Source organism: Cebus imitator, unplaced genomic scaffold, assembly GCF_001604975.1.
Source record: "Cebus imitator isolate Cc_AM_T3 unplaced genomic scaffold, Cebus_imitator-1.0 Scaffold570, whole genome shotgun sequence".
Lineage (NCBI taxonomy): Eukaryota > Metazoa > Chordata > Mammalia > Primates > Cebidae > Cebus > Cebus imitator.
The window spans coordinates 639,419-648,240 of record NW_016107885.1 but is presented as its reverse complement, the minus strand read 5'-3'; positions in this window follow the sequence as shown (position 1 = coordinate 648,240).

The following is an 8,822-nucleotide window of genomic DNA, read 5'->3' as shown; positions in this document are numbered from 1 at the left end:
TAAAAAGAACATGAACAGACACTTTTCAAAAGAAAATATACATGTGGCCAACAAGCATATGAAAAAATGTTCAACACAACAATCATTAGAGAAATGCAAATCAAAATCAAAATGACATACCACACCACACCAATCAGAATGGCTATTGCTAAAAATTCAAAAAATAACAGATGCTGGAGAGGTTGTGAAGAAAAAGGAATGCTTATGTACTTGCTGTTAGGAATGTAAATTAGTTCAGCCATTGTGGAAAGCAGTTTGGTGATTTCTCAAGGATCTTAAAACAGAGTTACCATTTGACTCAGCAATCCCATCACTGGGTATATACCCAATGGAATATAATTTTTTCTATCATAAAGACACATGCACACATATTTTCATCACAGTACTATTCCCAGTAGCAAAGATGTGCAATCAACTTAAATGCCCATCAATGATAGACTGGAGAAAGAAACTATGGCACATGTACACCATGGAATACCATGAGGCCATAAAAAAGAGTGAGATTATGATGTTTGCCGCAACATGGATGCAGCTGGAGGCCATTATCCTAAGCAAACTGATGCAAGAACAGATAATGAAATACCATATGATCTCACTTATAAGTAGGTGCTAAATTATGAAAACACATGGACACAAAGAAAAGAACAGACACTTAGGCCTACTTGAGGGTGAAGGGTGGGAGGAGGGTGAGGAGCAAAATACTACTGATCAGGTACTATGCTTATTAGCTGGGTGATGAAATAATCTGTACACCAAACCCCCCAACGTGCAATTTACCTGTATAAGAAACTTGCACGTGCACCCCAAACATAAAATAAAAGTTAGAAAAATTAAAAAATGAAAAATTTAAAACACTTAATAGAAGACTACAGTAATCTAGACAGGAAAGTACTGGCATAAGGATGGACATAAATAGAATAGAGTTGAGGGATCTGAAACAAGTACATTTGTGGTTAATTTTTGATGAGGATGCCAAAGTTATTCAATGGGGGAAAATTAGCTTTTCAACAAATTATGCTGGCAAACCACATATCCAGATAAAAATGAACTAATTTTTATTCCCACCTCATACCATGCACAAAAATAAACTCAAAATTGATCAGGGATCTAAATCTGAGAGCTAAAACTATAGAACTCTTGAAATATGGGTGAAAATCTTTGTGACCTTAGATTAGGCAACAATTTTCTAGATATGGCACCAAAAGCACAAGTTATCACAGAGAAAAACAGATAAATTGGACTTCATCAAAATTAAAAGCTTTTTTGTTTCAAATGACACTATGGAGTAAGTGAAAAGACAACCAATAGAATGGGGAAAAATATGTGGAAACCATGTATCTGATAAGGCTCTACTATTCAGAATATGTAAAGAATTCCTACAGCTCAACAATAAAATGACGAATAACCCTATTAAAAATAATGAACAAATTTGAATAGACATTTCTCCAAAGAAGACATAAGAGTAAATAATAAGCATATGAAAAGATGCTCAACATCACTAGTCATGAGGGAAATGCAAATCAAAATCACAATGGGCTACCAATTCACACCCACTAGTATGGCTATAAAAAAAATAATGGCTGTAATCCCAGCACTTTGGGAGGCCGAGGCAGGTGGATCACTTGAGGTCAGGAGATTGAGACCATACAGGCCAACATGGTGAAAACCCATCTCTACTAAAAATACAAAAATTGGCCAGGCGTGGTGGTGGGAATCTGTAATCCCAGCTACTTGGGAGGCTGAGGCAGGAGAATCACTCGAACCCAGGAGGTGGAGGTTGCAATGAGCCGAGATCGCACCACTGCACTCCAGCCTGGTGACAGAACGAGACTCCATCTCAAAAAAAAGGACAATAACAAGTGTTGCATAGGATGTAAAGAAATTAGAACCCTCATATATTACCGGTCAAATATAAAATGTTTCAGCCACTGTGAAAAACAGTTCCTAAAAGAAATGAACATAGAATTACCATATGAACAAGCAATTTGACTCATAGGTACATACTCCAAAGAAATAAAAAGATGTGTCCATGCAAAAACTTATACATAAATGTTTATATCAATATTATTTGTATTAGTGGGAAAATAGAAACAACTCAAATTCCTATTAGCTGATGAGGATATTGCAAAATTGAATGAAGTACTATTAAATGCTACAAATAGATGAAACTTGAAAACCTTGGAAACTTCCTCAAATAATATTTTGCAATCGCATTGACTGTTTAAAGGAGAAAAGGCTCTAGAAGAACAAATGGAAATATTAAAATTCAAAATCATCATCAATATCACTGACAACATTTGAAGAGCTTTATTAGTAAGTAGGAATTGTACTGTGGATTATGTGACACTGAAATCACTTGGATGCAGCTTGCAGCTGATGAATGTTAGGCCCTTCAGATAGCAACAATCAGGGCATAGTAGCCTTTTATGTTTTAAAACACCAAGTAAAATGAATAACCTATTGTTACCTTGACTTAAATGGAGAGGTTTTTGTGATGGAAATTTTCCAATCTCATGTGTTTTGGCCAAACAACTTTTTAAAATAGTTACTTTCCTCCAGATGCCAATTTCTATCTGCATGTTCTACCAGAACCTCAGTTGCAACATGTTCCATATTCACTACCTCCGTCTATCCTCCTCTCCACCATATATCACAAGATATATCTTTCTGTGTTCCCTCTCTTGTTTAAATGCACCACCATTTTCACAATTATCATAATTAGAAATCCATTCATACTTCCCATTTAAGTAACCAACAAATGCTGTGTAATCTACCCCCACAATGTTAAATCTGTCCCCTTTTTATTTCCTCTGCAACCACTTTCTTTCAGTCCCTCATCTCTCACCTGAACTGTTGCCATAGCCTATCAACTACTTTCCTTGTATGTAGTCTCTCTCCCTTCCAATTTGTCCTTCCCACTGTTGCCAGTTATCTTCCTAACACAAGTTGAATAATATTCACTCCCTTCCTCAAATGGCCTTCCAATGCTTACAAAATAAACTCCCAAATCCTTAAGTCTAGAGCCTAATGGTTAAGAGTACAGGCTTGTGAATGGAGTTGGTTTGGATTTGAATCTTTGTTGGACCACTTCCTTGTTGTTAAATCTGAGCCTATTTACCCAGACTTTCTGAATTTCAATTTCCTTATTCATGAAGTGAGGCTAAAAAGAGTACTTACCCCATAGAGTTGATGTGTTGGCTAATGAGATCATACTATGTGCTTAGTATAACATAAGAGCTCAGGAAATGTTAGCTATTATTAATATTATTATTATACCTCAATAATCTTATCAGCCTTAATTCTACAGCCTCACCTGTCACTGTATTCCAATTACTAAATTGAAAAAATTACTATATACTCTCATCCTTCTTGGTTCACTAACCTGGAATGCTCTCTCTCTTGACTTTTCTTCCTACTAGACTCTCTATTCTTCAAAACTTAGTTCACATGCTTTTTATTGCATGACACGTTTTTCTGATCTATGCCCCTTCCCCTAAGTCAAAATTATTTTTCCCCTTTCTCACCAGTACTGTTTTCTTATTCTTGTATTTGGTATTTCTTTTACTCTGTTTACATTAGTTATTTATTTACGTTTCTATGCCCTTTGCTAGACTATGTGTTCTTTAAAGGACAAAGTTGTTATTGTGGCATTGCATTTTTTCACCTATTACAGTGTTTTTATGTCATGATGCCTTGTTATATAAATTTGTTACGTGAAATAAAGAACATATAACCTACATGAAGGAAAGAGTGAATATTTTGGAGTTGTCTGTTCTTTTCCTGTTTAAACTTGTATACTGTCTCTTGTAATATCAAAATGTTTAGAAATCCATACTTCAATGACACCATAGCCAGCCTCCAAATGGAATGAGTAGCATATTTCTAGACTTCCAAGTCACACAAAAAAAGAGTCAGGTATGAAAGATCAAAAGGAAAAATTAATGAATAACAAGGCAAGCTTCATTACTGTATTAGCAAATAGGGAAAAAGTGGGGGGCAATATCTAAAATACAGAGAAGAGGGTCTAAAGATAATCACATTAATTTTAACTATCATACATTATGAGTACAAAAAAGAAAAATAAATATAAGAAGCTTATGCTGGACAAACTGATTGTGAGACTAAACTAGGGTACCAATCACACAATTTTGCCCAGGGCTGTTCCTTTTTTTAAAAAAAAATTTAAATTATTATACTTTAAGTTCTGAGATACAGGTGCAGAATGTGCATGTCCACGACATCGGTAAACACATGCAATTGTGGTCTGCTGCACCCATCAACCCGTCATCTGCATTAGATATTTCTCCTAATGCTCTCTCTCCCCTAACTCCCTACCCCCAATAGGCCCCAGTGTGTGATGTTCCCCTCCCTGTGTACATGTGTTCTAATTGTTCAACTCCCACTTATGTGTGAGAATGTGCAGTGTTTGGTTTTCTGTTCTTGTGTTACTTTGCTGAGAATGATGGTTTCCAGCTTCATCCATGCAAAGGACATGAACTCATCCTTTTTTATGGCTGCATAGCATTCCATGGTGTGTATGTGCCACAATTTCTTTATCCAGTCTATCATTGATGGGCATTTGGGTTGGTTTCAAGTTTTGCTGTTGTGAACAGTGCTGCAATAAACAAACGTGTGTATGTGTCTTTATAGTAGAGTGATTTATAATCCTTTGGATATATACCCAGTAATGGGATTGCTGGGTTAAATGGTATTTCTGGTTCTAGATCATTGAGGAATTGCCACACTGTCTTTTACAATGGTTGGACTAATTTACATTCCCACCAATAATGTAAAAATGTTCCTATTTCTCCAGCATCTGTTGCTTCCTGACTTTTTAATGATTGCCATTTGAACTGGCATGAGATGATATCTCATTGTGGTTTTGATTTGTATTTCTCTAACAACCGGTGATGATGAGCTTTCTTTCATATGTTTGCGGGCCACATAAACGTCTTCTTTTGAGAAGTGTCTGTTCATATCTTTTGTCCACTTTTTGATGGGGTTGTTCGTTTTTCTCTTGTAAATTTGTTTAAGTTCTTTGTAGATTCTGGATATTAGCCCTTTGTCAGATGAATAGATTGCAAAAATTTTCTCCCATTCAGTAGGTTGCCTGTTGACCCTGATGATAGTTTCTTTTGCTGTGCAGAAGCTCTTTAGTTTAATTAGGTCTCATTTGTCAATTTTGGATTTTGTTGCACACTGAGTTATTAATCTATAGCTTTATCATGGGTCTACATGCCACAGAGATAAAAATACATGTTTTCACGGTTCACTGGATCCTTCACACCACAGTACAAACATGGAGCTTTAAAACAGCAGGCAAGTTAGGTCTTCAAGAGACTTGAAATTAGAGTATACCTAGAAATATTTCTAAGGGATACACTTGATGACTTTTGGAGTAAGGGTATACATAGTCTTCAAAATGAGATGATTCTTATTGTGCCACGTACATGGGGTCCTGCAGTCCAACAAAATTACCACAAGATTATTCTTTGTTGAAATAAAGCTGGCTCACTGCTTTATAATACATAGGATTGCCCACACTATTAGACAGTGAAAACAGATTTGGCATGTCCCCTAAATTCTACAGGTGACATTGACACATACAAGAAAAGGCAGAATAGGCTGGCAGCATAGACTGTAGTGTCAGGTTTAAGTTTGAGTTTTGGCTCCATTGTTTACTAGGTAAGCAATCTTGGGAAAGTTCTTTAATGTCTGTAAGTCTCAGGTTACATCAGCAGGAAAAAAAAAGGTGAATATAATATTACCTACCTCATACAATATTTGAGAGGATTATATGATCATGTATGTAAAGCAGTAGCAACTCCCTGTTACAGATAAAGCACTCAATAATTAATATGTTATTATTATTTATAAGGTTTAATATATTATTTTGCATTATATGCAAATAAACAAGCTGACTTACAATTTTGTAAAAGATTTTTTCCCCTGGAGGTTAAGCACTAAAATTAACTAAAATCTCTAAATACTTATTAAGTTACAAAATAGCTAAAACTGTACATTAATTTTTTAAATTTAATTTTTATACAAACAACTATTATTAAAACCCTCTATGGCATGGTGGTAAGGAGCATGGGCTCTGGAATCAGACCTTCTGGATTTTTATATCATCTCTACCATTTCCAAACCACTTGGGCAAGCCCTGAGCTTCCTCTTCCTCATTAGTAAGATGGGGATTATAACAGAACCCACTCTTTACATGTGTTGAGTGGATTAAATTCGATGAGACAACTTAAAGCACACAGTGCAGTGCAGGGCAGTGCAGTGCTTAAAACAGAATAAATGCCCAATAAACAGTGCCTTCAAAAAAGGGGAAAAAAGTGATAGATATAACATATATATATATTTTTATTGCATCTTAGGTTTTGGGGTACATGTGAAGAACATGCAAGATTGTTGCATAGGTACATACATGGCAGATAAACATAACTTTAAAACAACTACTTATTTCATGGAATGTTCTAAAATCTTGATAGTAATAAACATGTGTGTGCATGTGTTTACATATACATATGCATAAATGTATATATATTTGTTTCTGCTTTATTCAACATTGTTTCATATATACTTTCCCATATACAATATCAACACAAATCCATACATATACTTTTCATGTAATGGCTGTTGAGGTATTTCATTGAACTGCTTTTAAAATATTTGGAATTATTTTCAAAAGTTCCACTGGTCATGGCGACTCATGCCTGTAAATCCCAGCCATTAGGGAGGCTGAGGCCAGAGGATCATTTGAGGCTTGGAGTTTGAGACCAGCCTGGGAAACCTAGTGAAGCCCTATCTTAAAAAAAAAATTTCAAATACATGTCAGGCATGGTGGTAGTACCTTAGTCCTAGCTACTTGGGAGGCTGAAGCAGGAGGATTCCTTGAGTACAGAGGTTTGAGGCTGCAGTAAGCTGTGATTGCAACACTGCACTCCAGCCTGAGTGACAAGAGTGAGACTCTGTCTCTAAAAAATAAATAAACAAAACAACAGAAAAAGTTGCTATTGTGAATAACACTGATATAAACATGTTTATGCAATTCATCTTATTTTGGGGGAAGGATAATTTTGGGCTGCATTTTTTTTAAAGTGTAAATACCAGGTTAAGAGGTATGCAATAGAGACAAGAGGGCTAACTGATAAGATGTAAGAGACACTACACTACAGGCTCCAAACACAGACAAGTTGGATAAAAATAGCAACAAAAAGCCCCATGGTTTCTAAAAAATGCATAGTTGAGCTTGAAAGCAAACAAAGGAAATGTCTAGAGGTTAGTAGCAAAGAGGAAAATCATAGCCAGAACAATAAACGAGTTGAAGACCAATGACCAATAGATAAAACAGATGTAAGACAAAGTCTGGGGTACTTTTTTTTCTTTTATAAATTAAGGTAATAAAGTAAAATCACTATTTTAATATACAGTTCTGCAAGTTTTAAAAATGCATGCAGTTGTTTAACAACCATCACAATGAAGATAAAGAACAGTTAAATAATTCTCCCATGCTCCTATGTAGTCAAATCCTTTTCCACTCCCGTGTGGCTTGAGTTTACATGCCCTACTGAAATGGGTAGTAGGCCACAGGTCCAATTTGTAGATAGTGAGCTGGATTTGGGAGTCCTGCAAAACGAAGTACTAGAAAAACTCTGATCCTTAGCCTGGGAATGTGGTCCTGAAAGCAATAAATCTATTCTCAGTTGTGGATCCTCCATGAAAAATCTGCACTGTGCATGGGTGCAGGGTCCACACACATACTAGATAGATGGCATGGAAAACCAAATCTCAGAAAAATAAAGAGTAAAAACTAGTCTCAAACTGGTAAATTCTGTAGGAACACTGTAGAAGCAAACACAAGCTGTCCTGTAGTGGCATTTCTGTAACCCAATGTATGTGCAGAATTCTTAGGAAAGAGATAACAAAAAACCTCTTAAAGAAGAAATTATAATAAAAAATTACAAAGTGTACAAGGACTCTCACCACCAAAAGAAAAAAAAAAGAACAGATTATGTAATGACAGGAAAATTTGTTATTTATTTCCATGGAAATTTAATTCAGTAATCTATCACCCTAAAACTTGATACTCAGCTGAACTATTATGCAAAATGAGGATGAAATAAAGGTATCTTCAGGAACTTCAAGACTCCAAGTTACTATGTACAGAACTTCAGTAAAAGAATCACTAAAGGATGCATTCTGTCAAGACAAATTAAAACCAGAAATAAGAGGTATACTGTCATTAAACATGTTGAGCCTACTATTCTAAAAAAGTTTTTCATTTATGTTAATAACCAAGATTGACCTACAGTTTCCTTGTATGGTCCTTGTTCATGTACGGTATTAAGTTTATACTAGCCTCATAAAATACGTAGGACATCCAGATAATCACAGTGGATTAATGAAACCGATTTATTATCTCTTCTTTACAGATTCCACCATAATAGCATAAATTAATGAAACAGGAATAAATCCACAAGGATAAAGAGACTAGGATTAAAGAAAGGCAATGCAGGGATCTTCAACTAAGTTACTACTTTTAAGAGCTAAGGCAAGCCAGGCATGGTGGCTCATGCCTGTAATCCCAGCACTTTGGGAGGTCAAGGTGGGTGGATCACGAGGTCATGAGATTGAGACCATCCTGGCTAACAAGGTGAAGCCCTGTCTCTATTAAAAATACTAAACAATTAGTTAGGTGTGGTGGCACACGCCTGTAGTCCCAGCTACTTGGGAGGCTGAGGCAGGAGAGTTTCTTGAACCCAAGAGTTGGAGGTTGCAGTGAGCCAAGATCGTGCCACTGCACTCTAGCCTGG